We start from the raw sequence: 14,241 nt of genomic DNA, 5'->3' as shown, positions 1-14,241 counted from the left end.
TGTTTTTTTATAGAGGCAAAGTGACTGAGTTCCTTTTGAGCGTTGGGCCTCATGGAGGCAGGGTGGCTGAGTTCCTTTTGAGCGTTGGGTCTGAGGGAGGCAATGACCAAGACCTTTGGCATTATGTCATGCTTCAGAAGACCCATCACACTGAGCAAAATCACAGTCATGGCAGATACCAGTGTCACACAAATGGCACCCATGCTAGTGGCATGTAAAAGCACCCATTACACTCTCGGAGTGGTTGGTGTTAGGAAGGGCATCCAGCTGTAGAAAACATGCCAAATCAGACTGGGGGCTGGTGAAGGCCTTCAAACTTACCAGCCCTGGTCAAACCGTCCAACCCATGCCAGCATGGACAATGGATGTTAAAGGATGATGATGGTGATGATATTTTGTAACACAACTATCTTAAAACTTATGAAAATAGATTATTTTTCTGTTGTACAATATAAAAATTTCACCAACTGAATTCCAGTTGGCAGATGGAAGGAAATAGTTTGGTTGGGAAAAATTTCATCCATATGTGAATGAGAAAAAGTTCCAAACCGAATCAGACCACAAGGAATTGGAAAATAGAGAAAGCAAAAACACTGTACAAGCACCTCCAAGACTGCAAAGAATGTTGTTAAGGATACAACCATATGATGTTCAAATCAGTAATTAAAACATTAATCAAAATATCATGTTATATCCCCCTTATCGTGGAGGCGCAATGGCTCAGTGGTTAGGGCAGCGGACTCACGGTCGGAGGATCGGTGTTTCGATTGCCAGACTGAGCGTTGTGTGTGTTTATTGAGAGAAAACACCTAAAAGCTCCACGAGGCTCTAGCAGAGGGTGGTGGTGACCCCTGTTGTACTCTTTCGCCCCAACTTTCTCTCACTCTTTCTTCCTGTTTCTTGAATAAAAAGCTGCGATGGACTGGCGTCCCGTCCAGCTAGGCAGGAACACATATGCCATGGAAACCGGGAAACTGGCCCTATGCTCCAGAAGGGGAAAAAAAGGATTTCCATTCCATTCTATCCCTCTTATCAAATGAGAAATTAGAAATTATGACAGGAGACCCCAAAAAAAAATGGATGGTCTATAATAGGGGTGTCAAAGTCAATCACGTAGGGGATCAAAACTCTAAAACCACATTTAAGGTTGTGGGCCAAACTGGATAAACATTCATAAAACAGTGGGAAACTAAACCTTTTTTAAACATTGAGTTAAAACAGACAAAAGTTAAAATAATATTAAATGAAAGGATACCAATTTTTGCTCTTATTCCAGTTTGTTAGGGCTGGATGTTTGACATCATTTTTTGGCAACAAGTTTGTTTATATTATGGAATAAGGTTCTATGCTGCGGAGATTCTCAGGATGGACAGAAGCTGTTCATCAGGGAGACAACTCCTGTGTGATGTTTTGTTAATCTTCATCACAGAGAACAGCTGTTCACACAGATGTCTGCTACCAAACATGCTAAAGATTTGAGCCGCATGTAGACGAAGCTGGGGCGTCTCTTTAGGAATGAAACGAGTGAACTGTGCAGGCCCCTCACTGTCATACTATGCCTTTTGCACCCCATTACACTACAGCTCTATGGGCTCCATCTGAAAATGAACAGGTGCAGTTTCCATGTCGATGGCAAATGGGTTGTAAAACAGCTCAAAATTACTTTCCTTCTACCTTCTATAGCTTCTGTTCTGCATTCAAAGTTTGCAATTTGTCTCAATGATTAGTCTTGTAGTGCTGTCTTAGATTATATTCCTTGATCACAGCCACATTATCTCCACATATCAGACACACAGGTTTACAGCCAATATTGGTAAATATATATTGAGCCTCCCAGTGCTTTGGAAGGCCCTGTTTTCAGAATCAACTTTTCTCTTGGCTTTGATTTAAAATTAAGACCGTGCATCTACAGACAGGCGCTTGATATGGCATAAGCGGGGAGGAGTGATGCAATATCTGGGCACAACACTACTTTCATCTCTTATGCACCAATCCAAAACTAGCAACATCCTGTTGCTAGGTTACTGTGATAACAAACATTCATGCACTACACAACTGTCATTTAACTTGTTCTGATAGATGCAAGAAGGCTCTCAGGCAGCCTTTCGTTGAACAAGGCTGCTAAATTGGGGAAATTGTGGTTTGCATTTCATATTGCCGGAGCCATTACAAAATGCCTAAAATTCTCTCGCAGATTGGATAGAATTATGTGTCGGGCCAGATGTGGCCCACGGTCCTGCAGTTTGACACCTGTGATCTATAACAATGTGAAGCACAAACAATCATGGGAGAAGTGTGAAGAATTGCCAGAACCAACCTCCAAAGCAGGGGTTCACTCGAAGAAGGTTATACTTACAATTTGGTGGGATTGGAAGGAAGTTTCTTCCCATGGACAGGACCATCAGTTTGGGTGTGTACTGTGACAAGATGGACAAATTAAAGGTGGTGATCCCTCAGAAACATCCAGCACTTGCTAATAATAGTAAGGGCATTCTCTTTCATTATGAAAATGCAAGATCACACACTTCTTTGCAGACAGTGCAGAAGTCACGGCCCAAATGATTAACAAAACCAGAAGAGAATGATGGACAGATGACGATGACTCCATTGAAACGATATAAGTCATATTCCCGAATGCAACACTCCCCGAAAGCACACAGGAATGAACTCATACAAGAAATGTGCAATAAAATGAACAAAGCCCAACATGTACAAAAGAGGCCCAGTAACCATCAGAAGAACACAACTACACTACACACACAACACACAATACAAACACTAATACAAGAAAAGACTTAGTCCAAACCCCATAACAAAACATACTGAGGCAATACCCCCCCCCCCTCATTGACAAAAAAAAACAACAACACAATGCTGCACACACCTCTGCAGCACAAAAAATGTTACAAGTGATGCGATAAAAACTTACTTGAAACTATCAGATGTCAAATGGTACTAGTAATGATGATGATGATGTTGATGAGCAATGCATTACCCCAGTTTATAAGAGACAGGAGTTTGTGTAGAAACTCTGGTTGTAACAGTAAAAATGAGGTTGGACCTTCAGGGGAAGGCCTCTTGCTTGGTAGTGGTTTAGTAAAGATGCAGATTAACCACAGCTCTTATCCTAAGACAGCATCAGCAAAGAAAACAGGGTAGTGATGTAGTGCTACTTAGAAAGTGCACCTAAAAGAAGGGGCTATAGAAAATGGATGTTAATACTTTGGATAGAGAAGGGCATGTTTAAAGTGACTGAGCAGAAGTTAGTTGATCAAGCTAATGATAATAGGAAAAGAAAGTGGAATTGGAGGTGGAAGAGATCACAAGAGAACTGGAAAAGAAAGACCAGGCAGTAGGAAAGACAAACAAGAGCATAAAAGATAAGAGATACATCTCAAACCAAAGAAGAAGCTAAAGGAAAAAATAACAATAAGAAAGGGACAACTGGCACCAGTGACTTAAGTGATTTAAGTGAGGAAGATCAGAAGATTTTAGATGAGTTACAGGAAGTAATGAGAGAAGAAGTAAGAAAAAGATTGCCAGGATTAAAAGGTACCGATAGAAGGATGTTGCTAGATACGACTAGGAAAGTAGATTCTGTTATCAGCAGGATGGATACTAAAAATACAGAAGGCACTAACTTATTGATCTCTGCAGGAGGGGAAGTAGTTACTAGAAGATTAGATATCTCACTAGAAAAGATTAGAAAAAGGCAAGTGTGAAAAAGGAAATTACAAAATAAGGAGAAGACTTTAAGACAAGATCTGAGTAGAATAGAAACCCTGGAAACTGAACAAGATAGGAAACACAAGATTCAAATCTCTTGAGAAAAGATACTTAGTCAGAGAGAAAGGATTTGGGACAGTAATAGAAGAGTTGAAACAGTGTGTAACAGAAATAGCAGGCAAGCTCTCCAGATATCAGAAAACAACAGATCAGTATCAACAGAATAAATGACTCGAGACAGACCAGAAGAGATCTTACAACCAAATAAATAGAGGAGAAGAAAGTACTGAAGATGAGGACCCTAATGCAGAAGAAGCTAGAATGTTCTGGACTAATATTTGGTATAAGCCAGACAATCAAAAGGAGATGCAGGGTAGTTAAAGAAAACAAAGGAAGAAGTAGCCAGATCTAAGATTATCTAGTGCATTAATGAGTAAAGTGTTAGGAAGAATGCTAAATTGGAAGGGACCAGGACCAGAAGGCATCCAATTACTAAATGGCCAGACATAAAAAAATCATTAAAAGAAAGAGAGAGTTATAGCTATCTCGGAGTATTAGGATCTGACAGGGAACTAACAACAGAAATGAAAACAAAAACTGAGAAGGGTGAGGAACCCAATGAAGTCAAAGCTAAATGGTCTGAATCTAGTGAAAGTTGTAAATACTTGGCCAGTATCTTTACTTAGCAGCTTTTGTGACAAAAAGTGAAATAGCAAAGCTAGACAGAAGAACTAGGGTCTCCCTCTTCCATGGACACCGTCCACTTTCAGTGATTGGCACTTCTTTATGCAGCTGTCCTCATTCATACACATCACATGTCCAAACCAATGCAGTCTTCTCTCTTGCAAGCTACATTTGACTCTTAGGCCCAACTTTTCTCTCAATACATTTGCACTTTGTTGCATATGCACACTGATGTTGCCCATCCAACGGAGTATAATTTCTTTCCAGTCAACACATTTCTTATGCATACAGAGTCCATCTCACTGCCATGACATATAGCCGTTCAAACACAAGCATCATAGAGTCTACCTTTCACTCTGAGAGAGAGAGAGGCCTTTTGTTGGCAACAGAGGTAATGGCTCTCTGAACTTCCTCCACCCAATTCTTATTCTAGAAGCAATATTTTCAGAGCATCCTCCACCATTACTAATTCGGTCACCTAGGTAACAGAAACTATCTACAACCTCAGGAGAACCTCCTGGGCATTTGAGAGAATCTAGTTCCTGTGTGCTCTTATTGCTTATTGTTCCTGCACATCTGCCACATACAAAGACAACTTTATCTCTTAATCTACCTGTGATTCCACTGCCCATAGTTTACACTGGATGCAGCACATGGAATTTCTTCCAACTCCTTTGGCCTTACATATGGAGCAGGGCCATTTACCTGAAACAAAGAGAGTTTTATCTTCCTTCTTACTAACAACTTTGGTCTTAATAATAATAATAATTCTTTCATTTATTTGCCACAAGTGTGAAGGATGAGGGGAGTAATACAAAGACAGACATAAAGTGCTGGGGTTTACATAGAATGAAATGATAAAAAAGGAAAGAAAGAAAGATTATTAAGTATACATGGTCTACACTGGAAAAGAAGGGACAAATGCATAGCATACAAGGGTTTAGAAAAAAAGTGGCAGGAAGGATGATACAGGAAGGCCTCTAGGGATAATCGAGGAACCCCACTGTCCGAGATTTCCATGAAACCCTGGGAGCAAGTGCCCTCTCCACCTCACAGGTCTACACCATCCACTCTTGCCATTTTTGGAACTTTCAGCCACCTTTCAATAAACACACTCGAGGACAGCACTTCCCTCTCCACCCTCAATTTCCTTTTCAAGTGAAACTTGAGGAAGTCAATGAGAGTTCTACCAAAGAGGAATGTATCTGTCCTCAGGCCTTTCAACCTTGCCCATTAAACAACCACTTTTGCCATAGCCACCAGGCAAAGGAAAATTGCCTTACTTGCCTGATTGAAATGGGATGGCAGTGCAATCATCACTACAGACTCAGACAACAGACGGATCCATCCCACACGTGACAGCAGCTGTTCAACATAACTCCATAAGTCAGCAATGCCTGGACACTAAACGAGAGCATGCAGAATGGTTTTGCCTCTCTGCATGCACCTCAGACAAGCCTGTCTGACCTGAAGAGTTTATCTTGAACTGGTAGTGCCATCTTAAAACCAAAACTGTTCCTGTTATTGTAGGTGCCCTAGGTATGATAAAAAAAAAAAGGGATGTCAGAAACATCTAGATAATATCCCAGGAGAACCACGTCTCAGAGAAATCCTTAGAAAAACCCAATCAATTTAAATGTCTGTGTTGTATTACATAAAGATATTTCATAACTGCCCCTGCCACTCCCCCTCTTAAAGTTTTCAGTTATACTGTAACATCTCATCTCTAAAAGAAACAGAAACTTTCAAAATACAGAGCCCTGGAGATAGAGGTAACTTGAATGTGGAATCTAGAATCAGAAACAATTCCTATCATAGTAGGTGTCTTAGGTATAATAAAAAAATATTCAGACAAATACATAACAAAAACATCAGGACTTACAAATATATATAACATACAGAAAATTGCACTACTGGGTACTGCACACATCCTACGCAAAACACTTTCAATACAGTAACCATAAGAGCACCACAGCAAACCACAGCACATACCCAAGGCACACAGAGCTGCACTCGGTAGTGAAGTGAAAGCACGTTATAAAAATAAAACTACTGAACAATAATAATAATAATAATAATAATAATAATAATAATGGTTTCAAATTTTGCTGTAAGGGCAGCCATTTTGGGGAGGGGGAAGAGTCAATTACATTGACCTCAGTGATAATAATAACAATAACTGCTGGCATCCTTTTATCTCAGGAGACAATGGAGTTGTGCATAAACTGATCCAGTCTGGTTTTTACATTTCCTGTCCTCTCCAGTTTTGCGCAGGCCTGGGCTGGATGTAAGAAAATCCTGGGTTAGCCCAATCGTCAGGATTCCTCTCTCGATCTTGCTGACATTGTCCGAAGGAGTGCAGAGCATTACGTTTGGCACCAGCTTGGTCGCAGGAGCTGCCGGAAGAGTGTCGAGTCGAACACTAAACCGCCTACGGGGCTCCACTCCGGATTTCTTTGAAGGTTGTCTCCTTTCTGTAACCCTGGGTAGGGGCCCATACCAGGTACTGTCAGCCGGAGCCAGCTGAGCCCAGGACTCGTGTCAGGCAGGGTCGTCACTCCCTGAAGTAGTGAAGAAAATCGCTACCCACTACCCATAACAACAACAACAATAATAATCATTTCTATTAAAGGCAGAATGTCTCAAATTTGTAGGGACGGGAAGTAGTCGATTACACTGACTCCAGTGTTTCGCTGGTACTTAATTTATCGACCCCAGAAAAGGCTGAAAAGCAAAGTTGACCTCACCGGAATTTGAACTAAGAATGTCGTGATGGGTGAAATACCATTATGCATTTCATCCAGCATGCTAATGATTCTGCCAGCTCACCACCTTAATAATAAGTACCAGGCAGTGGCTTTCATGGCTTCTGATCTTAACTGATTGGAAGTGTTAACATGTACATTGTTTTGTCTTGGTATAAAAAGATGGGCTACAGCAAATATTCTGCTCAATACCACAGATTTGTTTTACCTTAATCAATTGAACACGTCCCTTAGTGGCTGATATGTGCATCTGTGATCACGAGCAGAAGTAGTTGGGAAGCATCATAGCCATGTCTTAAGAGGAATTCTTTGAGGTTTGGATAACTCACCCCTGGAGACATGGGTGTTTCGTTCAACATCCTTAAACAAACCTTATTCAGTGATCTTTTGAGCAGGATGGTTACTCAACCTGAAGAAAACTCTAACTGAGCTCCACCTACAAGGTCATGTGCTGTTTATCTTGATATGAGATCACCATGTCGTGCACATATGGTTGTGATGCATGTGCCTGGTGTACCCTTATCAGATGGGTAGTCATGATGGGTATACTCGGCTTCGTATATTTTACCCCAGTGTCACTTTGATGACATGCACTGCTCTCTCACTCAATAATAATTTTTTATTGACCACAAAGAGTTTACACTAAGAAAAACATTGTGGGCAACACAGGACAAATAAAATGTAGGGTTACATGAAAGCAGTATAAATAATGAAAAGCAATTGATTATAACAAGATTCTCGAAAAGGGGGTGGGGATCTCCTAGGACTACTCGTGGAAACACTACAAATCCACAAGAGTCCTGACCACCAGAGTAAGGGCTCTCTCCACTTTGTCTACAGGAGTATGCTTAGAGTAGACCCATTCACTTGGACCATTCTTGCAACATTCACATTGTTAGGGGGTGGGGCAGAACTTCCTTCTCCACCATCACTTTCCTTATCAAGTGAAGCTTCAAAAAGCTGAGGAGGGCTTAGTCAAAGAAGAAAGTGTCTGTCTTCAGCCCTTTCAACCTGGCTCACCACACAACCTCTTTCGCTAAGGCTATCAAGCAAAAAAGAAAACAGTTGGCCCTTGCAGGCCAAAGGAAGGTGACAAGACTATCTTCACAATGGGCTCAGTCAATAGAAGAAGAAGAAGAAAAGGGAGAAGAAGAAAAAAAGGAAGGAAAAAAATGGAGAAGAAGAAAAGGAGGAAGAGGAAGAAGGATATATGTGAATAAAAAACTAATAAATGTGCAAGTCACGACCCTTCATGCTGTCAAAATGAAAGCAAGAAAACAAAACCGAAACAGAAAATTCATCGCAGCCAAAACAGCTGACGCTCTTTTCGAAACTCACCTCTCGAAGAAAATGACGCCTAATTTTTTTTTAAATATATATGAAAATGGGAAATATATCCAAAATGAATGAAGTGTGCAAAAAATTAGGAAGATTCATCTATTTTAAAATATTTTATACTAAAAAATAAAACGGAAAACGGACACTTGTCAATATTAAGACGATACAAGGGGAGGTAACTTACTTTTATCAGTTATTAATGATAGAAGCGGCCAAAGAACCACTGAGTTCTGTAATTGATTTTATCTGTAAACTGATAACGAAAATAAAAATAAGAAAACTTGTAGACGTCTTAAACATATTTATTGTATTGTTTTATAATTATTTCTGTCGTATGTCACAAAATGGGCGAAGGTAAAGCGAGGGCACACCACCTAACTAACCAGTTTGCGCAGTAAAAAAAAAATCAGGTTAAAACAATCAAGAATTTACAAACGATATTATCGGGCTCCTACCTACACACACACAAATATATATATATAATTGATATTATGAAAGTCAGTCGGTGTGGATGTGTGCGCGCTCATCTCCCTCACCGACTTCAAAGCAAATGTCACCATCCACGGGAGACCGGAAAACAAAGGTAAATAATAGGAAAAAAAATTCTTAGCCGAAATTGGCGAAGAACCAGCTGGAAAAAAAACTGATAAGAAATAACAAGTAAATATAAATAAGTTACATGAATCTATTTACTCACAGATGCATTAGAAATTGAATCAATTGTTAAGCTTATTTTAATGCAAGGATGTTCTCCAGATGCCACAATTGTTCTGGGTGTCATAGAGGTTGGTTGCTGCTGTGAACCAGGAAGGAATGGGTTTGGTGATGAGGTTGCTGAAAATAAACAAATAGCAATATATATATATATATAAACACCTCTCCTTTACAGCAGTACACCTGTTTCTGTTCTATTTCTTGTTACCTCTCTCTCTCTCTCTCTCTTCCCCTATCTCTCAGGTCAGGTAATCTTGTGCCTCCTCTACAGCAAGGTACATGTTCCTGTCTCTCTAACATTTCATCATTTGACACAAGAACCCCTCCTCCAATTCCCCACCCTTCTCAAGGGATTCTTGTTTTGCAAGGTACTTGATGACCCTGTCAGTGCCGGTGCCACTTAAAAAGCATCCAGTTCACACTGTAAAGTGGTTGCCATTTGGAAGGGCATCCAGCTGTAAAAACCTTGCCAAAACTGACTTTGCTTGTGCTGGTGTCACATAAAAAGCAGTCAATCCAATCTGTGGGGGTGGTCAGAGTTAGGAAGAGCATCCAGACATAAAAACCATGTCAAAACAGACACAGATGTTTGGTGCAGTCTTCTTTCTCACTAGCCCTGGTCAGACCATCCAACCCATGCCAGCAGGAAAAAAAGTTGTTAAACGACAATGATGATGATAGTGATGATATATATATCATCATCATCATCATCATCATTTAGCGTCTGTTGTCCAAGCTGGCATGGGTTGGACAGTTTGACCAGGGCTGGAAAGCTGCACTAGACTCCAGTCTGATTTGGCATGGTTTTCTATAGCTGGATGCCTTCCCTAATGCCAACCCCTCCAAGAGTGTAATGAGTGCTTTTACGTGCTACCAGCATGGGTGCCATTTGCAGGACACCAGTATCTGCCACGAATGCAATTTTACTTGGCTTGATGGCTCTTCTTTTTAAGCATGACATAATGCCAAAGCTCTCTGTCATTACTTCTGTGAGGCCCAACACTTGAAAGGTTGGCACGTGTGCCAGTTATGTGACACCAGCATCAACTACAACCATGATTTCACTTGGCTTCATATGTCCTTTCAAGCGCAGGACATTGCCAAAGGTCTCAATCACTACTCATTGCCTCTGTGAGGCTCAAAGTTTGAAGCTCATGCTTCACAACCTTGTCCCATGTCTTCCTGGGTCTACCTCTACCACAGGTTCCATCCATAGTTAGAAACCGGCACTTGTTTACACATTTGTCCTCATCTATATGCATCACATGACCATACCAGCACAGTCATCTCTCTTGTACACCATATCTGATGCCTCTTATGCCTAACTTTCCTCTCAAATGCTTACACTCTGTCGAACATGCACATGGATATTGCACATCCAGTGAAGCATACTAGCTTCATTTCATTCAACACTATGCATGTCTTCAACTGTTACAGTCCATGTTTCACTGCCATGTAACATAGCTGTTCACACACAATTTGCCTTTCACACACACACACACACACACAAAACTTATAGAATGGAGTAGAATAAGATCCAGGCTACATGTGTTTCAATACAAGCAGAATCTCGAAGTGATAAATGTCCAAGCGAGGTGTATACCACAGGCTACTCGTCAGGCCAAGGATATCTGGATTAAATGAAAGTTTTGCATTGTAATAAGGAGGTACATGTTAATACATGGAGGGTTTGATCAGAATGTGAAGAGAGCAGAGAAGGAGAGCAGAGAAGGAGAGCACAGAACATAAATGTAGAGAGAAATAAGGAATTCAAAGAAAGAAAAAAGCAAAAAAACATAAGGGAGTGAGAGGAATGAGGAATTTGAATAAGATCACTTGTCCGGTAGTATTCAATAGGGCTGCTAAGGTGGTGAGTGGGCAGAATTGTTAGCACGCCGGGCGAAATGCTTAGCAGTATTTCGTCTGTCTTTATATTCTGAGTTCAAACTCAAGTGAGGTCAACTTTGCCTTTTATGCTTCCGGGGTCGATAAATTAAGTACCAGTTGCATACTGAGATTAATCTAATCAATTGGCTCCCACCTCCCACAAAAATCTTGGTCCTTGTGCCTAGAGTAGAAAAGATTATTCACTAGGGCTGCTTTGGTCGAATCACAGAAATTAGCAAGGGGAGTGGTATTAGAAAGGTAATGTGTGGCGAAGAGGGTGGGGAAATGTTTTTAGTCAAGGGGGAGACAAAAGTATTTATGCATGAAGAAAGCAAGAGTGAATGGAGAAGAATCGTGGTGGCTACCACAGGTTTTCGATTGATGAATATTTTGTGCTGGGAGCATGTTTACAGTATGGAGTAGGAGAGGTGTATGTAGTTGTAAGGTTATGAGTAGGAGGGGGGGGCAGGAGAAATACCAGAAAAGAATGTTTAAATGCTAAGAGAGAAGCAGGTAAATGGTAATATGGAATTAAAAGGAAGAGATATTGTCGGTTTAATATATGGCAGTAGTGAGGGGGGATAAGAGGGAAAATTTATGAAGGCTAGAGTGAGGCGGGAGGGGGAGTGTAGTTGTATTTAGAAAATGGATTTGGTGATCTAGTTTTCTCAAATACCACTCCCCTTGCTAATTTCTGTGATTCAACCAAAACAGCCCTCGTGAATACTACCGAAGAAGCATAATTAGAGAGTGGGGAGGGGAAGTAAGTGTTGAAAACCTGGGTGTATAGAGTGTGGGTGTGAGAGGGGGAGCTCCCGAATAACAATGATACAGAGAAACAGGGCTGTGAGGACAGGATTGGGGAGTGGGAGGTAGGCATTGTGTATGAAGGAGGAGATGTGAGGAAGAGATGGTTTGTTGGGGTTAGGGTGTGTGAGAAGTTTTCTTGTTATGTATGGGTGGGACACACAGTGTTTATGGCTGGGTCTTCTCAAGAACTTCATATCGCCAGGCATCTTAGTAAATTGTCATTTCCTCCATGAGGTCCAACTTCCTGAGATCAGTCCTTACCACTTCATCCCATGTCTTCCTGGGTCTCCCTCTTCCGTGGACACCATCCACTTTCAGTGATCAGCACTTCTTTATGCAGCTGTCTTCATTCCTACACATCACATGTCCAAACCAATGTAGTCTTCTCTTTTGCAAGCTACATTTGACTCCTTTTATGCCCAACTTTTCTCTCAATACATTTGCACTTTGTCCTACATGTGCACTGTTGTTGCACATCCAATGGTGCATACTGCCTTCATTTCTCTCCAGTCTACGCATGTCTTATGCATTCAGTGCCCATGTCTCACTACCATGGCATATAGCTGTTCACACACAGGCATCATATAGTCTACCTTTCACTCTGGGAGAAAGAATCCTTTTGTTGCCAACAGAGGTAATGGCTCTCTGAACTTCCTCCACCCAATTCTTATTCTAGAAATAATACTTCCAGAGCATCCTCCACCATGGCTAATTTGGTCACTTGGGAAACAGAAACTGCCTACAACCTCAAGAGAACCTCCTGGATATTTGAAACAATCTAAGCCCCGTGTGCTCTGAGTGCTTATAGTTCCTGCACATCTGCCACATATAAAGACGACTTTATCTGTTAATCTACCTGTGAACCCCTGGAACCTCTTATGTGTCCATAATCTACACTAGGTGCAACAAATAGAATTACTTCCAACTCCTTTCCTACATATTGAGCAGAGTCATTTACCTGACAGAAGGAAAGTTTTATTTTCTTTCTTACTAACAACCACTTTTGTTTTGGCTAGGTTAACTTTAAGGCCTTTTGATTCCAGGTTTTGTTTCCATACCTGGAATTTCTTCTCCAATTCTACTAAAGATTCTGCAATAAGAGTGAGGTATCAGCATATAGCAGTTCCCTCGGGCATCCAATCTTGAGTTCCTCTGTTATGGCCTGGAGGACTATAATGGATAAAAGTGGGCTGAGAACTGAGCCCTGGTGAACCCCTACATGTTCGCTAAACTCATCACTGTATTCGTGGATGCCTCTCACTTAAACAGAGTGTTGGTGACAACTAGATTATTCTTAGCACAAAATGTCAAAAGAGCTTCTCCATTTCTATTGCATTTTCAAATTCCCTGTTGGCCTAAAACAGACCATGAAACATGGTCATTTCCAACTCTTGCATTGAAATCTCCCAATATGACCAGCTTATCAGAAATTGGTACTTTCCTCAATAATTGTGCTAGATCATCATAAAACTGTCCTACAGTTTCATCAGAATGAGACATTGTTGGTGAATAAATACTGACAATGGTAAGAAACCTACCTTTTGTCAGTTTAATACAGCATGACATTATCCATTCAGATATACCACTTGGAAGCTCTGCAATGGAGGACACTAATGTATTCTTGAGAGCAAACCCAACACCAGATTCTCTACGCTGACTCTCAGGTCTGCCTCGCCAAAAGATAATATATCCAGAAGTAGGTTCATTTACTTGACCCTCACCAGAGAGACGAGTTTCAGAGAGTGCAACTATATCAAGGGAATATTTCTTAAGCTCACATGCAACAAGTGCAGTACGCCTTTCTGGCCTCTTTGTGAAATTATCATCAAGGAGTGTGCGCACATTCTAACAAACAAAATTCAAAGGATGCATATTTCTACTTTTTCTTGGAGATTGTTTGACCACAGTGGCAAGATGATGACTGGGTCCAGCTTGTAATACACTAGGACACCTGCCAAGCCAGACCTGTTCCCCTGATGTTCCCAAGCCTTTTTTGCCATTTACTGAATCTGTCTGAGACATATTAGAGTAAGTTACAAGTACATTTTTAGGTTTCTGCTATCCAACCAATTAAATGATTTTACTGAGAATTGGAGTACAGGAAGTACCTGTGTGGATGAATAATTTTCAGTGGGTGTAGCTTGCACTGCACTACCTCCACCTATTGGCCCAAGAAGACTTTTGCCTTCCTCATCAAGCAAGTCTGATAGGGTTGCCAGTTTAGTCGCCGACGGCTTGACCATGCAACAGGTTGTACTGGATTACATGTTACCAGCAGCACTCAAGAGTGACCTGACACACACACACACACACACAC

General features: G+C 41.0%; 1 long non-coding RNA gene across 1 annotated transcript; it reads right to left on the bottom strand.

Moving 5' to 3' along the window:
* Positions 1-20: 20 nt before the first annotated feature.
* LOC128249677 (uncharacterized) lies at positions 21-10,973 on the bottom strand. Its single transcript, XR_008265789.1, has 3 exons — positions 9,211-10,973; positions 8,698-8,766; positions 21-5,945 (listed from the first exon to the last, which is right to left on the bottom strand). It is a non-coding gene; the product is annotated as an uncharacterized LOC128249677 (long non-coding RNA).
* Between the last annotated feature and the right edge of the window lie 3,268 nt (positions 10,974-14,241).

Source organism: Octopus bimaculoides, chromosome 1 (assembly GCF_001194135.2).
Source record: "Octopus bimaculoides isolate UCB-OBI-ISO-001 chromosome 1, ASM119413v2, whole genome shotgun sequence".
NCBI lineage: Eukaryota > Metazoa > Mollusca > Cephalopoda > Octopoda > Octopodidae > Octopus > Octopus bimaculoides.
Note: the sequence above shows the minus strand (reverse complement) of the source record. Positions and strands in the feature narration are given on the sequence as shown.